At 39.4% G+C, this 13,473-nt stretch overlaps 1 long non-coding RNA gene across 1 annotated transcript; it reads left to right on the top strand.

Annotated features, from left to right (window-relative positions):
• The first annotated feature begins 881 nt into the window (after nucleotides 1–881).
• LOC125754796 (uncharacterized) lies at nucleotides 882–9,989 on the top strand. Its single transcript, XR_007409638.1, has 3 exons — nucleotides 882–1,306; nucleotides 2,138–2,239; nucleotides 9,874–9,989. It is a non-coding gene; the product is annotated as an uncharacterized LOC125754796 (long non-coding RNA).
• The last annotated feature ends 3,484 nt before the right edge of the window (nucleotides 9,990–13,473 follow it).

Below are 13,473 nucleotides of genomic sequence, written 5' to 3'. Positions count from 1 at the left end.
TGCCCTCCTACCCATTACAGGGTAGCATTTACTACCCTGAATCTCTAAACACAGGCTGACTTTCACTGTCCTTAGAATGTGGTTGTGTGATGGTACAGAGGATTTCCATTTCAATTTCCATTGTCCTGGCTCTGACAAAGCTGTCCATTTAATGGCTATATTACCTAGATTACCTCCTAGAGAGTCACATTGCTTCCTTCACTCATGTAGACCAGCACTCCACTAAATAGGCAAGTTTTCTTTCACCCAAGCTGCCATATGCTTAGACGACACCTATTTCAAACATGTATCATCTGGTTTTGAACTCAGCCTAGAACCTAGTCCCAACCAACCTTGCTTGCTCATGCAGTCAGGTCACCTCTGGGCATTCCAAGTCTTCCAGAGTATCTTCACCAAAACTCCTGCTGGACACTACACTCTGGCTCTTCCCAATCTTTGCCCCAGTAGCGCCTGGCACACACACAGACCCCTCTAAAGGTATCTAAAGTTATGTATGTATGTATGTATGTATGTATGTGTTTATTTTATTTATGAGAGATCCAGAGAGAAAGAGGCAGAGACACAGGCAGAGGGAGAAGCAGGCCCCATGCAGTGAGCCCAATGTGGGACTCGATCCCAGGTCTCCAGGATCATGCCCTGGGCTGAAGGCAAGCACTAAACCACTGAGCCACCCGGGCTGCCCCACAGACCCCTCTAGATGTGGGCTTGTATTGGGGTGTGACTGTGCACCCTGCATTGACCCATGCCTCTCCTCTGGTAATAAAGATGTGACACTTAGTAAAGAACTATGCTGAAGTAACAATGTGCTACTATAGTGACACAACCATGCATTCACTAGAGAAACAGGATCCCCATGCTCTTTCTGTTTTCCATCTGAGTACTCATGCTTCTCAGATGTGGCTGAGAACTGAAGCCTAGAGTTTCTGGAGCCCACCTTTCCCTCTGTTTTGAGAATTGGGATAATATTTGCTCTGCTACCAGGGTCCATCTCTTTTTGCCAGGATTCTCCTCAAGGATCAAGGACAAAGCATTATTTATAACTTCAAAAGGTTCTCAGAAAAGCAGAGCAAAACCACAATGAAGCATCACTTCATACACACGAAGATGGCTATAATTTTTTAAAAGGAAAATAAGTGTTGGCAAGGTTGTGGAGAAGTTGGAATGCTTGTACACTGCTGGGAGGAATGTAAACTGATGCAGCCACTGTGGAAAACAATTTGACAGTTCCTCATAAAGTTAAACACAGAGTTACCATATGACCCAGCAATTCCACTCCGAGGTATAGACCCAAAAGAATTGAAAACAGGTATTCAAACATGTGTATGCACACTCATGTTCATAGCAGCATTAATCATAATAGTCAAAAGCAAGAAATAACACAAATGTGTATCAATGAATGAGTGAACAAACTGTGGTATGTACATTTGATGGAATGTTATTCAGCCATAAAAAGGGAAGAAGCATAGATATACACTACAGTGTGGATTATGAAAACATTATGCTGAATGAAAGCTGAATGTCAAACAAAAGGTCACATATCCCATCCATAGATTGATTCCATTTATATAAAATGTTCAAAATAAGTAAATCCATAGAGACAAGAGAGCAGATGGATGGTTACCAAGGCCTGGGAGGATGGAGACATGGAGAATGTGAGCAATTGTTTAATAGGTATAGGGCTCTCTTTTTGGGTGATGAACATATTTTGAAACTAGATAGAGGTAATGGTTGCATAACATTGTAAATGTACTAAACACCACTGAATTTCTCCTAAATCTTTAAAATTTCAAGAGTGAGGTTGAATCTGGACACCTAAGGTCATTTGGAATCACTAGGTGTTCTTTTGTTATCTTTCCTCTCCTGAGCTACTAACTGAGTGCTCAATTAGACTCATCCATTGCTGTCTTTCCAATGGGTCCTTATTTATCAATCTCAGGATGCTGTGGAGGGAGGTCACTGCAGCTCTATTTCAAATTCTATGGTCTCTATAGGAGCAGTCATTTCCAGTTCATCTTGCAGATACAGAGGACGGAACTGAAGTGGCTTGCCGAAGGCCACTTGTCAAGGTAACAGTGAGGTTGGATGTCAGCTTGCCCAGCCCTGCTAACTTGCTATCACCACTCTGCTTTGTTCCCAGCATCTATATTGGGGAAGAGCAGAGGACATGCAACAGTCCGAGAAAGCCACACTCCTACCCAGCAGGGAGACTGAGCTGAATGTAGCCAATGAGAACTGAGAGGTAACACTACTTCAAGAAGAATTCTTGGCTTCTTGATACCATCCGGTTTGCCCAGACACTCCTAGCCCACTTTCCCCACTCTACTACCATCCTTTTCTGAAAACTGTTTTCCTTTGCTTTCAAATGAATGGCTGCCTCAGGTACTGTGGTCCCGCTCCTGTCAGAGGTGGGCAGCTGACCCTGGCTGGGACAACTCATCACTTTCCTGAGGAGGTTGGAACTGGAACTTAGACCTTTCTAGGATCTGGACCCTAACATGTAAAATTCATAAGCTAGTTGAAGGTGTGCTACCCTAAGGTAGTAGCTGGAGGAAGAGGCAAAGGAAAGATGGGGACAGAATTTTCTCACTTCCTTACAGTGTCCATGTGTGGACTGAGACCCAGCTCCTTCTTCCCTTGGATTCTGAGAAGTGCCCCAGTTTTCTGCTATGGCAGGTCCTGCACATTACCACCTTCACAACACACCCAACTCCTATCCTATAAGCTAGAGGATGGAAAACTCATGTCCAAATTTCCCAGACTCCCTTGTAGTAAAGGTTTCACATGTGATCAAAGTTACACCAGGCCCACATGCCTGCAAGACACATGGAAGTTGGTAATGAACACCCCAGAGTGGTGACCACACTCAGGGGGATCAGACTTTCTACAGGTAGAGTGGACCCCAGGGGCTTAGCTTTCTTGAGCAGCTGATGTGGAGAGTCTATTGCACCAACCCTAAGCAGTGGCAGATACAGAAGTAGCAGCAAGGTTTTCAGAAGACGAGTCCTGTGGTCTAGTCAGGCATCTCTTCTGGCTATAGGATCTAAGCTTGGGTACTTGACCTGCCTAGAAATTCTATCCACCATATAATATGCTGTCATAAATTCCTTTCTCTTAAACGAACTTGTGGATTTGGTGGTCTGTAGCTTATAAAGAATGCATTTATACATATCAACAATCATAGATTCCTCTTGATAGTTTGACCTGAGTGGCTGTCACCTGCAAGCAAAATAGTTAATTAATACAATAGCCAAATTCATTATCCAAATTGTCTATCAAAAAAAAAAAAAAAAAAAAAAGAAAAAGAAACTTTGAAAGAGGTTGAAAAAAACTCCTTTATCCAAAAACTAGGTGTCTCCATTTTCAGGCAGCTCTGACCGTATTCTCTAAGTTAAGACATCTGAATTTCATAGAATGGGAAATGTGTGTGATACAAGCTAATTGATTTGTGGGGAACCCTGGATAGTTGCAACTTTACCTGATAAAAGTTTTAAAATTAAAAGTATTTAAAATAAAGATACTCATCTTTATTGGGTCATTAGCTCTAATGTTCTCCTTGAGTTCTGAAGGTATGAGGCCCAGAGAGTTGCTCAAGAACACACAGAAAGTATCAGGATTGGAATGAGAAGTCATATCACTTGACACTGGTCTCATCTCTCCTCCAAAGCATAGTATCTCTGGAAGCTACGATTTTAGAGCTTGTGACTTAGCCAGAAACAACAGAAGAAAAGAGAACAGAGCCTTATCACGTATTTTTTATGACCATGCTAGCAGAATTCAAAGTCAGAAGAATGGATCTGTGAAAGATGTATTTGACCAAATCCTTGTTTGTTATTCCTTTTCTGAAAGGAGTGATCAGTTCATAGGGGAGAGTGGGTTCATGCCCATTCTTTCCTCTTATCCATCGCCAGCCTTGCCCACACCAGATGAGCTGTGCCTCGATTTTTCGTGCAGCCCTTCACACAGATTGGACTAATGTGTCTAAAAGTTTCATGAAATTTCTGCTGAAAGAAATGTTGTTTCTTTCCTAAAGACACTCCAACAGAGGCTTTTGTTTTGTTTTTTAAACAAAGCATGGTAATAGTCCGTAGCAACTATCATAAATAGAGATTTGTCATGGCAAGGAAAGGTGCTGCTAAAATAGCTTAAATCATGATTGGCCTTCCCATAGTGCCTCTGAGAAATGGTGCACATACACAGGGGAGAAGCCTGACTCTGGACCCCTGCCTGATGTTTACAAGAACTGAAGTGTACACGAGGTCAGCAACCAGCCCAAAAGAGTGGCCATTCCTGGTACAAATGCTGCTGAAAATTCACTCAGAGGAGGAGCAAAACTCTTCATCAGAGCGGGAGAAAAAAGAGAGAAACAATGACTTTGTCATGAGCAAATCACTAAAAAATGAAAAGGGCTGCTTATTACCTAATGTGTCTTCTGGAGATAGATGGTATTTCATGGAGTCAACCAAACAGGAAATGAATCAGTGTTTGAAATAACAGTAGCTACTCAAGATTTTTCTTAATTCTCTCCAGACTTGAAAACAGTAACAATATCAGCATCCAGGAGATGTAAGTTCTCTGTCATGTATTGAGGAATAACATCAAATTCAACAGCCTTTAAAGGTCTTGGAATTGAGTGTTTTTGAAACAGTGGATCTTACACTTTAATGGAAACCTGAACCATCTATTTATCTTTGCCAAAAAGACCCAAGGTGGCAGAAACTAAGAGTTTTGCTTTGAATGTTCTTTTTCAAATGCATGTTGGTAGCATTGTCTGATTATTTTTTACTAAAGTAGGAATGGGAAGCTATATTGTCTACTTTGACTTCTTCCCTTCAATGGATGGAGGTCCTTTCCCTATAGTATTGGACCTTATCTCCAAGCCATGAGGCTGGACAGGTGACCATGTGTCCACCATTGGCAGGAGGAGAAGCTCCAAGGGAAAAAGCCACCATGCAGGCTGCCAGCAAAGGATCCTAATGATCTCTGATAATATGCATGCTCTTTCTAAGGACAGATTGAGCCTGAGGTGCAATCAGGTAGAAGAAACATACAATAACAACAGAATTTATTGCCCAAAGAGCAAAAGAATAGAAGGCAGAACCAAAGGGGTAGAGACATAGAATTATGAGAAAAGATGAGAGGCAGGGGAAATCTTTCATTATGGAAATGTATCTCGAGGTCTGGAAACACTCTCTAGAAAGGCCAGCACAGAAGCCATGGAACAGAAAAGCTCACAGACCACACTTTGTTTCTCAAATCATACTTGTATTGAACCAATTTAAAACATACAGAGAGAAGCCAGGAGAAGAGATGGGAGAGGCTGACACACTCAGGATAGGAGCAAATGGCATTTGCGTGTCTGACTCTCTGCCACATCAGCCTTCTTTGCTGATGGTGTGGTTAAGGTAGGCAAAAGGGCTCAGCAGATGGCTCTCTCATCTATCAGAGAGATGCTGGATAAATGTGCTGGGCTGTGTGCCACCTAAAACTCACTGATAACCACTGAACAGCCTACACTGCATGTTTCAGGTAACCAGGGCATGCATGGCTGTATCAGTTTGCTAGGGCAGCCATAACAAAATGCCAGACTGTGTAGCTTAAACAACAGAAATGTATATTCTCATGGTTCTGGAGACTGGACACCCAAGGCCAAGGTGTCAGCTCAGTTTGTTACTACTGAAGAATATAAGGGAAGGATTTATCCTGAGCCAGAATCATAATGCTATTGTTTAAAAAAAATCAGAAAACAAGAAATAACTCTTAGAGATTACAAATATAATGCAAACATTAAAAACTCAACATAAAGCCTAAAAGAGCAAGTGAAGGAACAGTCCAAGAAGAATAAAAGACAAAGGTATAAAAAAATAGGAAAAAGAAAAAAGACACAAATGAAGCATGTAGTTGATGCAAAAGTGGCCATAAATCTCCATCCTTCCTTGTCTTAGTTCAGGTTGTTATAAAAAAAAAAATGGCACAGGCTTGGTGACTTAAACAACAAATATTTATCTCTACAGTTCTAGAGACTGGGAAGTCCAAGACCAATGCGCTAGCAGACTTGATGTCTGGTGAGAGCCCTTCCCCTGGTTTACAGATAGCCATCTTCTCACTGTATTTTCCCATGGCAGAGAGAGCAAAATCGAGATTGCTCATGTCTCTTTTTACAAGAGCCCTAATCCCATCATGGGAGCTCCACCCTTATGACTTAATCATCTCCCAAAGGCCCCATTTCTAAACACCATCACATTGGTATTATGGTTTCAACATATGAATTTTTAGGAGAACCTGCCCATCATGACATGACTTTGTATTTCTCACTTAGAAAAAGTAGAGCCCATTTTTCCTCCCCTTGCAGCTGGGTTGAACTTGTAATTTGCTTTATCCAATAGAATGTGATAGAAGTGACGTACCAATTCTGAGTCAAGGCCTTGAGACCTTGTACATGCCTGCTTGCTTTATTGGAATTCTCCCCAACTGCCATGTGACCAGACCTAGACTAGTCTGCGGGAAGATGAGAGCATGTGGAGGGAGATGAACTATCCTAGCTGACATCATCTTATACCAGCCAATTACTAGCAAGTCCAACCTTCATGACCCCTGATGCATGAAGCAGCCCAGCCAAGACTTGGAAGGCTGGCCAGGTCAACCCAAACCAAAGTACTGACCCCTAGATCTTCAGCTCAATAAGTAGTTGTTTTGGCCACTAAACTGGGGGAGGAGGTAGTTTGCTATACAGCAACATCTAACTGATATAGAGCATTAGTCAAAGAAGATTAAAATCTCAATAACTAAAGTGTCAAGAAGCAAGAACAAAGGAGAAAAAGAGAAGGAAATTGCCATAGGCATAGTACAACAAAATTTCCCAGGCCTAACAGATGAGTTTCTATATTAAAAGAGTCCACCAAATTTCCACTCTAATGTGTGTGGGGAATAATCCTACACTAAGGAAATCTTTGTGAAATCTCAGAATACTAGGAGAAAGGAGAAGTTCCTATAGATTTTCAGAAGTGAAAAAATAGTCTTATAAAAAGACTTTGGAATAAAAATGGCATTGGACTTCTCATAGGCAACCCAGAAAGCTAGAAGACCATGAAGAAAAGGCCTTTAAAATTTGGAGAGAAAAAAAATTTGGAGAGAAAAAAATTTGGAGAGAATGATTTCCTTCTGCTAATAAGTCTATACTCAAAGTGTGGATATATAATAAACACTCAAGGTCCCAAAAATGTGCTGCCATGCTTCCTTTCTCAGGAAGCTATTGGAGGATGTGCCTCATCAAAATGAATAGGTAATATACTTACGCTTACATATGGGTCAAGTGTACTTGGGTTATTTACACCTACCTCAGAGAATTAAAAAGACGTCCACACAAAAACTTGCCCATGAATTTCATAACATTATTCATAATAGCCAGAAAGTATAAACAATCTGAATACCATCAACAGATAAATGGATAAACAAAATGTGATATATCCATGCACTGGAATATTATTCAGTCATAAAAAGGAATTAAGTACTGATACATGTTATAACATGGAGAAACCTCAAAGACATTATGTTAAGGAAGCCAGACACAAAAGGCCATGTGTTGTATGATTCTGTTGATATGAAATGTCTAGAATAAGCAAATGAATAGAGACAGAAAGTATATTAGTAGTTTCTAGGACCTGAGGGGAGGGAGGAATGGGTGAGTGCTGATGAAGATGAGGTTTCTTTTTGAAGTGATATAAATGTTCTGGAGTTAGATAGTGGCACAATTCTGTGAATTTAATAAAACCACTCAATTGTACGCTTAATAGGTGTGAAATTTTGGGGGATATGAATTATATTTCAATTAAAATTGCATACATTCATTGAGAGAGTTGAATTCTGCAGATTCAGAAGATAAGAGCCCCAACATTAAGAGACAGTCAAAGGGAATACCAAGCATAATATTAAAGTCCTAGGACAACACCATGCAGCAGTGGAAGTAACAATGCCAGATTAGAACAGCAGATAAGGGACTCTGTAAAAGATTCAAAAATGAACCTGGTGTTGTATAAGTTCTTCATATATTTTGGATATTAACCCCTTATTGTGTATATCATTTGCAAATATCTTCTCTATTTTTAAAAAGATTTTATTTAGTTAGTTGAGAGGTAGAAAGCACGAGAGGCAGGGAGTGGACAAAAAGAGAAGGAGAAGCAGACTGAGCAGGGAGCCTGACACGGAGCTTAATCCCAGGACTCTGAGATCATGACCTGAGCTGAAGGTAGACACCTAACCAACTGAGCCACTCAGGTGCCCTGCAAATATCTTCTCCTATTCAGAAAACAATATGGAAATTCCCTAAGAAGTAAAAAATAGAAATATTATATGATCCAATAATTCCATTATTATTTTTTACAAAGAAAACAAAAACACTGATTCAGAAAGATATGTGTACCGCTGTGTTTATTGCAGCATTATTTACAGTAGCCAAGATATGGAAATAACCTGTGTCCATCGATAGACAAAAGTAAAAGATACACGCACACACAGAGGAAAGGAAGATGTACACATACCCACACACTGGAATATTACACAGCCATAAAAAGGATGGTATTGTGCTATTTGAGACAACTTGGATAGACCTACAAGGTATTATGCTAAGTGAAATAAATCAGTTGAGAAAAACAAATACTAAATGATTTCATTCATAAGTGGAATCTAATCCCCCAAAATCCAAATGAACAAACAAATTAATAAAAAGCAGAATCAGGCCTATAAATACAGAGAAAAAACTGATGGTTGTTGAGCAGGGATAAGGGGCATGGACTATGTAAAATGGGTGAGGGGGATAGAGATACAGGCTCCCAGTTACAGAATGAATAAGTCGTGGGAATAAAAGGCACAGCATAAGGAATGTAGGTCAATGTTACTGTAATAATATTGTATCAGGACAGATGTAGCTACTTGTGGCGAACCAAGAGGAAAGTATAAAGTTGTGAAAGTGGCACCTGGGTGGCTCAGTTGGTTAAGCATCTACCTTCTGCTCAGGTCATAATATCAGGGTCCTGGGATGGAGCCCTGCGTCGGGCTCCCTGCTAAGTGAGGAGTTTGCTTTTCCTTCTCCCTCTGCCGCTCCTGACATGCTCATGTCCTCTCTCTCTCCCTCTCTCTCAATTAAATAAAATCTTTAAATGTATGGAATCATTGTGTTGTGTACCTGAAGCCAATGTAACTGTGTCAACTATAGTCAACTTTTTTTAAAAGCTGAAAAAAAAATGAAGCTGGTGTTGATGAGTTTGAACATATTTAAAAGAATTTTATAATCGGTTTGGTGATAAAACAGTAATTAGCATATAGGAGACAAATGGAAACTTTTTTGAAATTTAAAACCAGACAAGAGGAAAACCTGAGCAAAATAACAATAACAGAGATGTAACTATAATAGATGTAACACCATATGACTCAGCTGTGAATAGCAGTTGCATGCTCATAATGTAAACATAAATAGATACATACTTAAAAACTGATATAACAATATTGTCAGGAGGGGAAGCACATGTGTATTTGTAGACAGGAAAGGGGAAGGGATTATCAGGAGATAATATCTAAAATTGAAAACTCAAGAAACAGAAGTATAGACAAGTTATATAGAAATATGGAAATAGATGCCAGGAAAAAAACTCAGCTAAAATAATTTTTAAAAATTTGCTTCAAAAGAGTCTTTTCCTGCCTCATCCATTAAACTTCTAATTTTTACATGAAAATGGACAGTTCTTCCCATTGGGCAAAAGCCATGCTTTTTTCCTGTTAGAAATGCAGAGGAAGGGTTTGGAAGAATTAATAGTGATATACTTACTAGTGAATTGGTTCTGCCTTTCTTTTATTTGTCTGTCTTTCTGCCTATCTCTTTAGATATCCTTCCAAGAAAGCCATACTGTGTTGACCACACCATCGTTGAAAGTGGAAAAATGAAAGAGAAATGCTTGTAAACATTTTGAGTTATTTTGCATCATTTTGAAATAATTGGTGTCAGAATTTTGAGCTTTTGTCATTCAAAGTATAAAATAAAAATCGAAAAAATAAAAGAAGAAATGGCCTAGTATTTAACAGTAATTCCTTCCTCCATTTTTTTTTTTTAAATAACAGAACCCTGATTTTTTGTTGTTTTGTTTAAGTCTTCCTGCTCCTCTGTGTAGCCTTAGCCTCAGAGATTGACTCTAATCCAGTCACTGGATAATTCTAGTCACTGGCATAGGAAGAGGCTTGTGACCCAATTCAGACTGATGAGATATTAGAAAAGTCTCCCAGGAGGGACTGTGTGGTGAATTTCTTAGTTCATAAAATAAGACACAAGGATAAGATGATTCCCTCTTCTACTATGAACGCCGCAAGAATGTGATACCTGGGCAGCTAGCTGACCTGTGGAGGTCTGCAGACAGAGAAGGTGGAAAAAAGATAGGGCCTTGATGGCAAGGTGGAGCCAACTCTTGAACTTTCTTTGGGACTTCTATGAGCCCATCAGTCTCCTTACCTCTTAAGTTGTCTTGTATTGAGAGTTGTATTACTTCCAGCTAAAGGCATCCTACGAAGACCCCTATCTAAACATACAGTATATTTTCAGAATAGCCAGGAGGATGAAGAGAAAGTCCTAAAAAGCTTCCGGAAGGGAAAAAGCCCTCAAAGGAATGGGAATCAGACAAGCAGCAGACTGGTAGCCCCACTGGGTACTGGAACGCCAAGGAACAGAGCCTGCATATCTTGAAGAGGAATGGCTTCAATTGAAAAAAAGTTCAGCCAAAGTAACCATTCAGTATGAGGACATGTTAAAGAAACTTTTAGACTCCTGTGACTTCAAAAAGTTTAAGTCCCATGCATTTTTTCTTAGGAAATAACCAAAGAGAATATACCAACAAAATAAGGGAATGAATCAACAAATGGAAAAACAGATACTCCAGGAAACAATAGTTCCAAAGCCAGAATAGCAGTCGGGAGAAGCACCAGGTCTGCAACTAAACAGCAAGGCTTCACCCTAGAGTAGGAGATCAGAGGCTTGGGAGGGAGGACCCATGAAAAAAATGGACTTCGTGGGGTAACACATGCTCCCAGTACAGGAAGTTATGACAAGGACAAGCATGCAAGGTGGAAGCAGAAAGGCATCGAGGTACTCCATGAAAAATAAATAGATGCAGAGTCACAATCTACATATGAAGCATAAGACTTGGGTGGGATTCAAGAATTAGAAAGAAATAGATTCTAAACAATATAGAATGATAGGAAGCTGGGAACCAGGAGGCATGTGTTGAATAAAATGGATGCTTCTTCTCTCCAAAAGAAAAACAAACTGAATCTAAAAGATTTGATGCAAATATGAAACAAACAAAAATAAATCATGACTTTGAGCAATTGGCAATGGGAAATACAGTCCAAGTGAAACTGTTTTTCAGTGATCCAAGGATACTGACAGTAGATCCACGAGGAAAGAAGCATATTTCTGGCACATGATTGACTCAGCAATGATAAAATTTATGCAGTCAAAATCACATTAACTTGGTTTTTGCTTGTATGTTGGTTTTCACCTTTTAGAATCAATCTATAAATAAAACTTTACAGATAAGCCTTATCAATCTTGACAGAGTAAGAGGAGAGATGTGTCAACAGAAGTTGGTAAGCAGACTTGAATATGAGTGGAGGCATAATGTCTCCATGTCACAGAATAAGGAATCAATAAACACAAACTATGGTTACCCTGGAATAAGCAATAATGTAGGATATTTATATCTTTTAAATGTCTTGTTCTGATTTTAATGAGAATTCTTACAAAGTTTCACCAGCAAACATGTTTGCTATGGTGTGTTATTTTTATTTTATTTCATTTTTTAATTTTTTATTTTTGAGCAGAGTTATGTTTACAGAAAAAAAAATTAGTGGAAAGTACAGAGTTCCCATAAACCACTCACTCCCCCAATTAATTCCTCTATTTTTAACACCTTGAGTTAGTGTGGGACATTTTGTTGCTATTGATGAAATACTAATACTGTAGCTTGTTTTTTTAGGTTGAGAAAGTCTCCTTTTATTATTAGTTTATTGAGAATTTTGCTCAGGCTCAGTGTCAGGTTTTTAAATTTAAGAAATCTACCAAGATGAATATATATCTTCCCTTTAACATGCTAGTAAATTACATTAATAGATTTCCAATATTGACTAATAACAGTGAGAAAAAAAATAGACTCACCAATAGATAGCATTTGGATGTTTTAGAGAAAAAAAACAACTTTGTTTCCTTTCTCACACACCACATCCAAAAGTAAATTCCAAATTGATTAAAGTTCTAAATGTAAAAATCAAAACCCTGAAAGAATCTGAGGAAAGTATAGAAGAATATTTTCATAGTCTTGGAATTGGGAAGGACTTCCTAACCAAGAACCAGAATCCAGTTCTTTTCACAAAAGGAAAAGAGGGAGATATAATTACATAAAAATGTAAACCTTTTTGCTCAAAACAAAACAAAAGAATCTACCCTTAACAGAAAAGAAATAAGATAAAGGACAGGCTGAGATATAATATTCACTATATATAGTAGACAAAGAATTCAAATTCATTACATATAAAGAGGGTGTGTGTATTGGCAAAAAGAGAAGCAACTTATTAGAAAATGAACAAAGTTACATAAGCAGACAATTCATAGGAGAACTCCAACTGTTTATAAATATGTGAAAAAATGCTCAGTATCAAAATTTAAGTGAAATGCAGAGACTCATCAGAACAGGTGGAAATTAAATAAGGACGGTAGCTGGAGCGTGGAAGGATTGAGTGGGATAGCAAGGAGAGACCTTCTGGGATGAGGAGGAGCTGAAAGGCTTGCTTGCTGCCCTCCCAGGTTAGGGCCAGGCAGTGGGGTCTGAGCCTTCCCAGCATGGAAAGCTGGCAGGAAGCTCCAGGCACAAGGCCCAGGGCTAACCCCATCATGGCAGCTGGCAGTGGTCAAATGGGGTGGATGATGAAGGTTGGTTAGAAAACAGGGCATCTGGTCTTCCTCCCTCTCACCCTGCCCACACTGCTCCTTACCACCCCCTCCAGAGGCAGAGAAACCCCGCACTTCAACTATGTCCTAGCTCTCTTGAGCCCTGACCGGGTGCCCCACCACACACACACCTCTGCCAGAGCAGCAGCAGATGCAGAAAACATGGTGGCAGAGAAACAATACCATTTCTTTCCACCACGTTTTGCCCTGCTAAAGACTTTTAAAGAAACCGGTCATTACAAATTCATCAGGGAAAAAAAATTAATGACAAGTGGAAAACGATGGGCCAATTTAGTGATCTATAATTAATCTTAGGAGCTCAGCAAAGGAAACCATCTCAATTTCATTTTATTTGAGGGCTTATTTATTCAAATTATGGATGGCTGGGCTTATTCCCAGCCCAGAGTTAACTTTTAATCCAGCAACAAGGAAAGAAGGGTAAATATCATCCCAGGGATAGATGATGCCACTTGTCTTCATTTTCCTGTTTT

The sequence above is a fragment of the Canis lupus genome, chromosome 3 (assembly GCF_003254725.2).
Source record: "Canis lupus dingo isolate Sandy chromosome 3, ASM325472v2, whole genome shotgun sequence".
Lineage (NCBI taxonomy): Eukaryota > Metazoa > Chordata > Mammalia > Carnivora > Canidae > Canis > Canis lupus.
Note: the sequence above shows the minus strand (reverse complement) of the source record. Positions and strands in the feature narration are given on the sequence as shown.